Source organism: Oncorhynchus keta, unplaced genomic scaffold, assembly GCF_023373465.1.
Source record: "Oncorhynchus keta strain PuntledgeMale-10-30-2019 unplaced genomic scaffold, Oket_V2 Un_contig_10103_pilon_pilon, whole genome shotgun sequence".
NCBI classification, from domain to species: domain Eukaryota; kingdom Metazoa; phylum Chordata; class Actinopteri; order Salmoniformes; family Salmonidae; genus Oncorhynchus; species Oncorhynchus keta.
In genome coordinates this window covers 105,553-116,894 of record NW_026277010.1, presented here as the reverse complement: position 1 = coordinate 116,894, position 11,342 = coordinate 105,553, and the positions used below count along the sequence as shown (strand labels likewise).

Below are 11,342 nucleotides of genomic sequence, written 5' to 3'. Positions count from 1 at the left end.
AGACAGGAAGAGGAGCATGGTTTAGATTCTGGAGAGAGACAGGAAGAGGAGCAGAGTTTAGATTCTGGAGAGAGACAGGAAGAGGAGCAGGGTTTAGATTCTGGAGAGAGACAGGAAGAGAAGCAGGGTTTAGATTCTGGAGAGAGGAACAGGAAGAGAAGCAGGGTTTAGATTCTGGAGAGAGACAGGAAGAGAAGCAGGGTTTAGATTCTGGAGAGAAACAGGAAGAGAAGCAGAGTAGATTCTGGAGAGAGACAGGAAGAGAAGCAGGGTTTAGATTCTGGAGAGAGACAGGAAGAGGAGCAGGGTTTAGAACCTGGAGAGAGACAGGAAGAGGAGCAGGGTTTAGAACCTGGAGAGAGACAGGAAGAGAAGCAGGGTTTAGAACCTGGAGAGAGACAGGAAGAGAAGCAGGGTTTAGATTCTGGAGAGAGACAGGAAGAGGAGCAGGGTTTAGAACCTGGAGAGAGGAACAGGAAGAGAAGCAGAGTAGATTCTGGAGAGAGGAACAGGAAGAGAAGCAGGGTTTAGATTCTGGAGAGAGGAACAGGAAGAGAAGCAGAGTAGATTCTGGAGAGAGGAACAGGAAGAGAAGCAGGGTTTAGATTCTGGAGAGAGACAGGAAGAGGAGCAGGGTTTAGATTCTGGAGAGAGACAGGAAGAGAAGCAGGGTTTAGATTCTGGAGAGAGACAGGAAGAGAAGCAGGGTTTAGATTCTGGAGAGAGACAGGGAGAGAAGCAGGGTTTAGATTCTGGAGAGGAACAGGAAGAGAAGCAGGGTTTAGATTCTGGAGAGAGGAACAGGAAGAGAAGCAGGGTTTAGATTCTGGAGAGAGACAGGAAGAGAAGCAGGGTTTAGATTCTGGAGAGAGACAGGAAGAGAAGCAGGGTTTAGATTCTGGAGAGAGACAGGAAGAGAAGCAGGGTTTAGATTCTGGAGAGAGACAGGAAGAGAAGCAGGGTTTAGATTCTGGAGAGAGGAACAGGAAGAGAAGCAGAGTAGATTCTGGAGAGAGACAGGAAGAGAAGCAGGGTTTAGATTCTGGAGAGAGACAGGAAGAGAAGCAGGGTTTAGATTCTGGAGAGAGACAGGAAGAGGAGCAGGGTTTAGAACCTGGAGAGAGGAACAGGAAGAGAAGCAGAGTAGATTCTGGAGAGAGGAACAGGAAGAGAAGCAGGGTTTAGATTCTGGAGAGAGACAGGAAGAGAAGCATGGTTTAGATTCTGGAGAGAGACAGGAAGAGGAGCAGGGTTTAGATTCTGGAGAGAAACAGGAAGAGAAGCAGAGTAGATTCTGGAGAGAGACAGGAAGAGAAGCAGGGTTTAGATTCTGGAGAGAGACAGGAAGAGGAGCAGGGTTTAGAACCTGGAGAGAGACAGGAAGAGGAGCAGGGTTTAGAACCCGGAGAGAGACAGGAAGAGAAGCAGGGTTTAGATTCTGGAGAGAGACAGGAAGAGGAGCAGGGTTTAGAACCTGGAGAGAGGAACAGGAAGAGAAGCAGAGTAGATTCTGGAGAGAGGAACAGGAAGAGAAGCAGGGTTTAGATTCTGGAGAGAGACAGGAAGAGAAGCAGGGTTTAGATTCTGGAGAGAGACAGGAAGAGGAGCAGGGTTTAGAACCTGGAGAGAGGAACAGGAAGAGAAGCAGAGTAGATTCTGGAGAAAGGAACAGGAAGAGAAGCAGGGTTTAGATTCTGGAGAGAGACAGGAAGAGAAGCATGGTTTAGATTCTGGAGAGAGACAGGAAGAGGAGCAGGGTTTAGATTCTGGAGAGAAACAGGAAGAGAAGCAGAGTAGATTCTGGAGAGAGACAGGAAGAGAAGCAGGGTTTAGATTCTGGAGAGAGACAGGAAGAGGAGCAGGGTTTAGAACCTGGAGAGAGACAGGAAGAGGAGCAGGGTTTAGAACCTGGAGAGAGACAGGAAGAGGAGCAGGGTTTAGAACCTGGAGAGAGACAGGAAGAGAAGCAGGGTTTAGATTCTGGAGAGAGACAGGAAGAGGAGCAGGGTTTAGAACCTGGAGAGAGGAACAGGAAGAGAAGCAGAGTAGATTCTGGAGAGAGGAACAGGAAGAGAAGCAGGGTTTAGATTCTGGAGAGAGGAACAGGAAGAGAAGCAGAGTAGATTCTGGAGAGAGGAACAGGAAGAGAAGCAGGGTTTAGATTCTGGAGAGAGACAGGAAGAGGAGCAGGGTTTAGATTCTGGAGAGAGACAGGAAGAGAAGCAGGGTTTAGATTCTGGAGAGAGACAGGAAGAGAAGCAGGGTTTAGATTCTGGAGAGAGACAGGGAGAGAAGCAGGGTTTAGATTCTGGAGAGAGGAACAGGAAGAGAAGCAGGGTTTAGATTCTGGAGAGAGGAACAGGAAGAGAAGCAGGGTTTAGATTCTGGAGAGAGACAGGAAGAGAAGCAGGGTTTAGATTCTGGAGAGAGACAGGAAGAGAAGCAGGGTTTAGATTCTGGAGAGAGACAGGAAGAGAAGCAGGGTTTAGATTCTGGAGAGAGGAACAGGAAGAGAAGCAGAGTAGATTCTGGAGAGAGACAGGAAGAGAAGCAGGGTTTAGATTCTGGAGAGAGACAGGAAGAGAAGCAGGGTTTAGATTCTGGAGAGAGACAGGAAGAGGAGCAGGGTTTAGAACCTGGAGAGAGGAACAGGAAGAGAAGCAGAGTAGATTCTGGAGAGAGGAACAGGAAGAGAAGCAGGGTTTAGATTCTGGAGAGAGGAACAGGAAGAGAAGCAGAGTAGATTCTGGAGAGAGGAACAGGAAGAGGAGCAGGGTTTAGATTCTGGAGAGAGACAGGAAGAGAAGCAGGGTTTAGATTCTGGAGAGAGACAGGAAGAGAAGCAGGGTTTAGATTCTGGAGAGAGACAGGAAGAGAAGCAGGGTTTAGATTCTGGAGAGAGACAGGGAGAGAAGCAGGGTTTAGATTCTGGAGAGGAACAGGAAGAGAAGCAGGGTTTAGATTCTGGAGAGAGGAACAGGAAGAGAAGCAGGGTTTAGATTCTGGAGAGAGACAGGAAGAGAAGCAGGGTTTAGATTCTGGAGAGAGACAGGAAGAGAAGCAGGGTTTAGATTCTGGAGAGAGACAGGAAGAGAAGCAGGGTTTAGATTCTGGAGAGAGACAGGAAGAGAAGCAGGGTTTAGATTCTGGAGAGAGGAACAGGAAGAGAAGCAGAGTAGATTCTGGAGAGAGACAGGAAGAGAAGCAGGGTTTAGATTCTGGAGAGAGACAGGAAGAGAAGCAGGGTTTAGAACCTGGAGAGAGGAACAGGAAGAGGAGCAGGGTTTAGAACCTGGAGAGAGGAACAGGAAGAGAGCAGAGTAGATTCTGGAGAGAGGAACAGGAAGAGAAGCAGGGTTTAGATTCTGGAGAGAGACAGGAAGAGAAGCATGGTTTTAGATTCTGGAGAGAGACAGGAAGAGGAGCAGGGTTTAGATTCTGGAGAGAAACAGGAAGAGAAGCAGAGTAGATTCTGGAGAGAGACAGGAAGAGAAGCAGGGTTTAGATTCTGGAGAGAGACAGGAAGAGGAGCAGGGTTTAGAACCTGGAGAGAGACAGGAAGAGGAGCAGGGTTTAGAACCTGGAGAGAGACAGGAAGAGAAGCAGGGTTTAGATTCTGGAGAGAGACAGGAAGAGGAGCAGGGTTTAGAACCTGGAGAGAGGAACAGGAAGAGAAGCAGAGTAGATTCTGGAGAGAGGAACAGGAAGAGAAGCAGGGTTTAGATTCTGGAGAGAGGAACAGGAAGAGAAGCAGAGTAGATTCTGGAGAGAGGAACAGGAAGAGAAGCAGGGTTTAGATTCTGGAGAGAGACAGGAAGAGGAGCAGGGTTTAGATTCTGGAGAGAGACAGGAAGAGAAGCAGGGTTTAGATTCTGGAGAGAGACAAGAAGAGAAGCAGGGTTTAGATTGTGGAGAGAGACAGGGAGAGAAACAGGGTTTAGATTCTGGAGAGAGGAACAGGAAGAGAAGCAGGGTTTAGATTCTGGAGAGAGACAGGAAGAGAAGCAGGGTTTAGATTCTGGAGAGAGACAGGAAGAGAAGCAGGGTTTAGATTCTGGAGAGAGACAGGAAGAGAAGCAGGGTTTAGATTCTGGAGAGAGACAGGAAGAGAAGCAGGGTAGATTCTGGAGAGAGGAACAGGAAGAGAAGCAGAGTAGATTCTGGAGAGAGAGAGGAAGAGAAGCAGAGTAGATTCTGGAGAGAGGAACAGGAAGAGAAGCAGGGTTTAGATTCTGGAGAGAGACAGGAAGAGAAGCAGAGTAGATTCTGGAGAGAGACAGGAAGAGAAGCAGGGTTTAGATTCTGGAGAGAGACAGGAAGAGAAGCAGGGTTTAGATTCTGGAGAGAGACAGGAAGAGGAGCAGGGTTTAGAACCTGGAGAGAGGAACAGGAAGAGAAGCAGAGTAGATTCTGGAGAGAGGAACAGGAAGAGAAGCAGGGTTTAGATTCTGGAGAGAGACAGGAAGAGAAGCAGAGTAGATTCTGGAGAGAGACAGGAAGAGAAGCAGAGTAGATTCTGGAGAGAGACAGGAAGAGAAGCAGGGTTTAGATTCTGGAGAGAGACAGGAAGAGGAGCAGGGTTTAGAACCTGGAGAGAGGAACAGGAAGAGAAGCAGGGTTTAGATTCTGGAGAGAGAGAAGAAAGAAGAGAAGCAGGGCTTAGATTCTGGAGAGAGAGAGGAAGAGAAGCAGGGTTTAGATTCTGGAGAGAGACAGGAAGAGGAGCATGGTTTAGATTCTGGAGAGAGGACAGGAAGAGAAGCAGAGTAGATTCTGGAGAGGGAGACAGGAAGAGAAGCAGGGTTTAGATTCTGGAGAGAGAGACAGGAAGAGAAGCATGGTTTAGATTCTGGAGAGAGACAGGAAGAGAAGCAGAGTAGATTCTGGAGAGAGACAGGAAGAGAAGCAGAGTTGATTCTGGAGAGAGAGAGGAAGAGAAGCAGGGTTTAGATTCTGGAGAGAGACAGGAAGAGAAGCAGGGTTTAGATTCTGGAGAGAGACAGGAAGAGAAGCTGAGTAGATTCTGGAGAGAGACAGGAAGAGAAGCAGGGTTTAGATTCTGGAGAGAGACAGGAAGAGAAGCAGGGTTTAGATTCTGGAGAGAGACAGGAAGAGGGAGCAGGGTTTAGAACCTGGAGAGAGGAACAGGAAGAGAAGCAGAGTAGATTCTGGAGAGAGGAACAGGAAGAGAAGCAGGGTTTAGATTCTGGAGAGAGACAGGAAGAGAAGCAGAGTAGATTCTGGAGAGAGAGACAGGAAGAGAAGCAGAGTAGATTCTGGAGAGAGAGACAGGAAGAGAAGCAGATTCTGGAGAGAGAGAGGAAGAGAAGCAGGGCTTAGATTCTGGAGAGAGAGAGGAAGAGAAGCAGGGTTTAGATTCTGGAGAGAGAGAAGAAGAGAAGCAGGGCTTAGATTCTGGAGAGAGAGAGGAAGAGAAGCAGGGTTTAGATTCTGGAGAGAGACAGGAAGAGGAGCATGGTTTAGATTCTGGAGAGGGAGACAGGAAGAGAAGCAGAGTAGATTCTGGAGAGGGAGACAGGAAGAGAAGCAGGGTTTAGATTCTGGAGAGAGAGAGGAAGAGAAGCATGGTTTAGATTCTGGAGAGAGACAGGAAGAGAAGCAGAGTAGATTCTGGAGAGAGACAGGAAGAGAAGCAGAGTTGATTCTGGAGAGAGAGACAGGAAGAGAAGCAGAGTTGATTCTGGAGAGAGACAGGAAGAGAAGCAGAGTAGATTCTGGAGAGAGAGACAGGAAGAGAAGCATGGTTTAGATTCTGGAGAGAGACAGGAAGAGAAGCAGAGTAGATTCTGGAGAGAGACAGGAAGAGAAGCATGGTTTAGATTCTGGAGAGAGACAGGGAGAGAAGCAGAGTAGATTCTGGAGAGGGAGACAGGAAGAGAAGCAGAGTAGATTCTGGAGAGGGAGACAGGAAGAGAAGCAGAGTAGATTCTGGAGAGAGAGACAGGAAGAGAAGCAGAGTAGATTCTGGAGAGAGAGACAGGAAGAGAAGCAGAGTAGATTCTGGAGAGAGAGACAGGAAGAGAAGCAGAGTAGATTCTGGAGAGAGAGACAGGAAGAGAAGTAGAGTTGATTCTGGAGAGAGAGACAGGAAGAGAAGCAGAGTTGATTCTGGAGAGAGAGACAGGAAGAGAAGCAGAGTTGATTCTGGAGAGAGAGACAGGAAGAGAAGCAGAGTAGATTCTGGAGAGAGACAGGAAGAGAAGCAGAGTAGATTCTGGAGAGAGAGACAGGAAGAGAAGCAGAGTAGATTCTGGAGAGAGAGAGGAAGAGAAGCAGAGTAGATTCTGGAGAGAGAGACAGGAAGAGAAGCAGAGTAGATTCTGGAGAGAGAGACAGGAAGAGAAGCAGAGTAGATTCTGGAGAGAGAGACAGGAAGAGAAGCAGAGTAGATTCTGGAGAGAGAGACAGGAAGAGAAGCAGAGTAGATTCTGGAGAGAGAAGAGAAGCAGAGAAGAGAAGCAGAGTAGATTCTGGAGAGAGGAAGAGAAGCAGAGTAGATTCTGGAGAGAGACAGGAAGAGAAGCAGAGTAGATTCCGGGGAGGGATGAAGAGGAATAGTGAAAGAATACATTCTACACAGGGAGGAAGAATCCTGTTCGAGTCCCAGTATCTTTCCCTGTGTGGTTGGTTCTCCTCTGAACACTAAAGATACAGTCTAATAACGTCACTGAAACGGTCTTCACTAAATTGAACTACTTCCTGTGGGATAAATAGAACTATACTTCAGAACAGAAAAACAGGGAAACTAACAATGGCTTCGTTAACTTCTGGGTGACGGAGCAGTATTTGCACGTCCGGATGAAATGCATGCCCAAATTCAACTGCATGCTACTCATCCCCCAGAAAATAAAATATGCATATTATTAGTAGATCTGGATAGAAAACACTCACTTTGAATCATGTCTGTGAGTATAACAGAACTTATTTAGCAGGCGAAACCCCGAGGACAAACCATTCAGATTTTTTGTTGTTGAGGTCACTCTCTTGTCAATGGGTTTTCATTGAGAATCCAGATTTCTAAGGAACCTTCTTGCAGTTCCTATCGCTTCCACTGGATGTCAACAGTCTTTAGAAATTGGTTGAGGTTATTCCTTTGTGTAATGAAGAAGTACGGCCATCTTGAACAAGGGTCACTTGAAGTGTACTGTTAGAGGCGCGTGACCAGAAAGCTAGCTTCAGTTTTATCGATTATGTTAAAAAATACCTAAAGTTGTATTACAAAAGTAGTTTGAAATGTTTTGGCAAAGTTTACAGGTAACTTTTGAGATATTTTGTTGTGACGTTGAGCAAGTTGGAACCGGTGTTTTTCTGGATCAAACGCGCCAAATAAAAATTGACATTTTGGATATATATCGACAGAATTCATCGAACAAAAGGACCATGTGTGATATTTATGGGACATATTGGAGTGCCAACAGAAGAAGCTAGTTAAAGGTAAGGCATGATTTATATGTTTATATCTGCGTTTTGTGTCGCGCCTGCAGGGTTGAAATATGCTTTCTCTCTTCCTTTACTATGATGCTATCCTCAGATAATAGCATCGTTTACTTTCGCCTAAAAGCCTTTTTGAAATCTAACATGTTGGCCGGATTCACAACAAGTGTAGCTTTAATTTGCTATATTGCATGTGTGATTTAATGAAAGTTTGATTTTTATAGTAATTTATTTGAATTTCGCGCTCTGCATTTCCCCTGGCTTTTGGGACGCTAGCGTCCCACATATCCCAGAGAGGTTAAACAGCCCTACTACAATGGATTTCAAAAGCCACGTCCGTAGTAAACAGCAGCTCACAAGTCCCTCATCAGTCTCCCTCTCAATACATTAGAGATGCTGTTTCAGACAGTGACCGTGTTGATTTCCCCAGCAGATCTCATACCCCCTGCTACTAGAAGACATGTCCCTGCAACATGAATCAATAATAAGTTAGTTTGCCCTAGTTTAGTTCCAGGTCTCTCTACCCATCGACGAAGCCTCAGAGCTGAGCAACATTAGTCACACAGACGATGATCAACTCCACTCAGCAGGAACAACACCAAACGGACCTTATATCAAACGTCTAACTTCCTCCTAGAGATGAAAGACCCACCGTTTTGCTGTCGTCGTTGTTCGACGTGGGGTCCTTGTAGTTGGGACCAGGCAGTGCAGGGAAGTCCTCGTTATGGATGGAGAAGTCTTGGGACTGTTCGTTTGAGGGTTTGGTGACCATTCCAACTGCAGTACAGGAGGACAGGATGGACAGGCTGTAGCTCAGGTAAATACAGGGACAGAGAAGATCTTATCTCTCCAGAAGACAACCATCAATATCATCGCATCCCAGCAACCCAGAGGCAAAGGTAAACATGTTTTATTTTCTCGCAGACTGGGACACACTCTCATCATAGAGAGCCCTCCCAGCCAGTGGGTTGAGGAGAGGAGGTAGGGGGTCTCACCATAGAGAACCAGTGGGTTGAGGAGAGGAGGTTGGGGGTCTCACCATAAGGAGCCCTCCCAGCCAGTGGGTTGAGGAGAGGAGGTAGGGGGTCTCACCATAAGGAGCCCTCCCAGCCAGTGGGTTGAGGAGAGGAGGTTGGGGGTCTCACCATAAGGAGCCCTCCCAGCCAGTGGGTTGAGGAGAGGAGGTAGGGGGTCTCACCATAGAGAACCAGTGGGTTGAGGAGAGGAGGTAGGGGGTCTCACCATAGAGAACCAGTGGGTTGAGGAGAGGAGGTTGGGGGTCTCACCATAAGGAGCCCTCCCAGCCAGTGGGTTGAGGAGAGGAGGTAGGGGGTCTCACCATAGAGAACCAGTGGGTTGAGGAGAGGAGGTACGGGGTCTCACCATAGAGAACCAGTGGGTTGAGGAGAGGAGATACGGGGTCTCACCATAGAGAACCAGTGGGTTGAGGAGAGGAGGTTGGGGGTCTCACCATAAGGAGCCCTCCCAGCCAGTGGGTTGAGGAGAGGAGGTAGGGGGTCTCACCATAGAGAACCAGTGGGTTGAGGAGAGGAGGTAGGGGGTCTCACCATAGAGAACCAGTGGGTTGAGGAGAGGAGGTTGGGGGTCTCACCATAAGGAGCCCTCCCAGCCAGTGGGTTGAGGAGAGGAGGTAGGGGGTCTCACCATAGAGAACCAGTGGGTTGAGGAAAGGGGGTAGGGGGTCTCACCATAGAGAACCAGTGGGTTGAGGAAAGGGGGTAGGGGGTCTCACCATAGAGAACCAGTGGGTTGAGGAGAGGAGGTCTCACCATAGAGAACCAGTGGGTTGAGGAGAGGAGGTAGGGGGTCTCACCATAGAGAACCAGTGGATTGAGGAGAGGAGGTCTCACCATAGAGAACCAGTGGGTTGAGGAGAGGAGGTAGGGGGTCTCACCATAGAGAACCAGTGGGTTGAGGAGAGGAGGTCTCACCATAGAGAACCAGTGGGTTGAGGAGAGGAGGTCTCACCATAGAGAACCAGTGGGTTGAGGAATGGGGTTAGGGGGTCTCACCATAAGGAGCCCTCCCAGCCAGTGGGTTGAGGAGAGGAGGTAGGGGTCTCACCATAGAGAACCAGTGGGTTGAGGAGAGGAGGTAGGGGGTCTCACCATAGAGAACCAGTGGGTTGAGGAGAGGAGGTAGGGGGTCTCACCATAGAGAACCAGTGGGTTGAGGAGAGGAGGTAGGAGGTCTCACCATAGAGAACCAGTGGGTTGAGGAAAGGGGTTAGGGGGTCTCACCATAAGGAGCCCTCCCAGCCAGTGGGTTGAGGAGAGGAGTAGGGTTCCCACCTCCTTCCCTCCGACTCCGGTCTGCTAACGCTGGGAAGTCTGACAGGTCCAGACCTGTCACGTTTTCACTTCCGTCTACAGCAGGAAGAGAGACAGGACAAGAGAACAGTTAGTCAAGTCCCCTCAGTCAACAGCAGGAAGAGAGACAGGACAAGAGAACAGTTAGTCAAGTCCCCTCAGTCTACAGCAGGAAGAGAGACAGGACCAGAGAACAGTTAGTCAAGTCCCCTCAGTCTACAGCAGGAAGAGAGACAGGACAAGAGAACAGTTAGTCAAGTCCCCTCAGTCTACAGCAGGAAGAGAGACAGGACAAGAGAACAGTTAGTCAAGTCCCCTCAGTCTACAGCAGGAAGAGAGACAGGACAAGAGAACAGTTAGTCAAGTCCCCTCAGTCTACAGCAGGAAGAGAGACAGGACAAGAGAACAGTTAGTCAAGTCCCCTCAGTCTACAGCAGGATGAGAGACAGGACAAGAGAACAGTTAGTCAAGTCCCCTCAGTCTACAGCAGGAAGAGAGACAGGACAAGAGAACAGTTAGTCAAGTCCCTTCCATCTACAGCAGGAAGAGAGACAGGACAAGAGAACAGTTAGTCAAGTCCCCTCAGTCTACAGCAGGAAGAGAGACAGGACAAGAGAACAGTTAGTCAAGTCCCCTCAGTCTACAGCAGGAAGAGAGACAGGACAAGAGAACAGTTAGTCAAGTCCCTTCCATCTACAGCAGGAAGAGAGTCAGGACAAGAGAACAGTTAGTCAAGTCCCCTCAGTCTACAGCAGGAAGAGAGACAGGACAAGAGAACAGTTAGTCAAGTCCCCTCAGTCTACAGCAGGAAGAGAGACAGGACAAGAGAACAGTTAGTCAAGTCCCCTCAGTCTACAGCAGGAAGAGAGACAGGACAAGAGAACAGTTAGTCAAGTCCCTTCCATCTACAGCAGGAAGAGAGTCAGGACAAGAGAACAGTTAGTCAAGTCCCCTCAGTCTACAGCAGGAAGAGAGACAGGACAAGAGAACAGTTAGTCAAGTCCCCTCAGTCTACAGCAGGAAGAGAGACAGGACAAGAGAACAGTTAGTCAAGTCCCTTCCATCTACAGCAGGAAGAGAGTCAGGACAAGAGAACAGTTAGTCAAGTCCCCTCAGTCTACAGCAGGAAGAGACAGGACAAGAGAACAGTTAGTCAAGTCCCTTCCATCTACAGCAGGAAGAGAGACAGGACAAGAGAACAGTTAGTCAAGTCCCTTCCATCTACAGCAGGAAGAGAGTCAGGACAAGAGAACAGTTAGTCAAGTCCCCTCAGTCTACAGCAGGAAGAGAGACAGGACAAGAGAACAGTTAGTCAAGTCCCCTCAGTCTACAGCAGGAAGAGAGACAGGACAAGAGAACAGTTAGTCAAGTCCCCTCAGTCTACAGCAGGAAGAGAGACAGGACAAGAGAACAGTTAGTCAAGTCCCCTCAGTCTACAGCAGGAAGAGAGACAGGACAAGAGAACAGTTAGTCAAGTCCCCTCAGTCTACAGCAGGAAGAGAGACAGGACAAGAGAACAGTTAGTCAAGTCCCCTCAGTCTACAGCAGGAAGAGAGA

General features: G+C 48.3%; 1 long non-coding RNA gene across 3 annotated transcripts; it reads right to left on the bottom strand.

Moving 5' to 3' along the window:
- Positions 1–45: 45 nt before the first annotated feature.
- On the bottom strand, positions 46–6,427 carry LOC127916928 (uncharacterized). Of its 3 annotated transcripts, XR_008096577.1 has the most exons (5): positions 5,133–6,427; positions 4,375–4,588; positions 1,909–2,710; positions 389–1,366; positions 46–352 (listed from the first exon to the last, which is right to left on the bottom strand). It is a non-coding gene; the product is annotated as an uncharacterized LOC127916928 (long non-coding RNA). The 3 variants fall into 3 exon arrangements; XR_008096576.1 differs by having other exon boundaries at positions 46–1,548; positions 2,637–2,710; XR_008096578.1 differs by lacking the exon at positions 1,909–2,710 and having other exon boundaries at positions 46–1,548.
- Between the last annotated feature and the right edge of the window lie 4,915 nt (positions 6,428–11,342).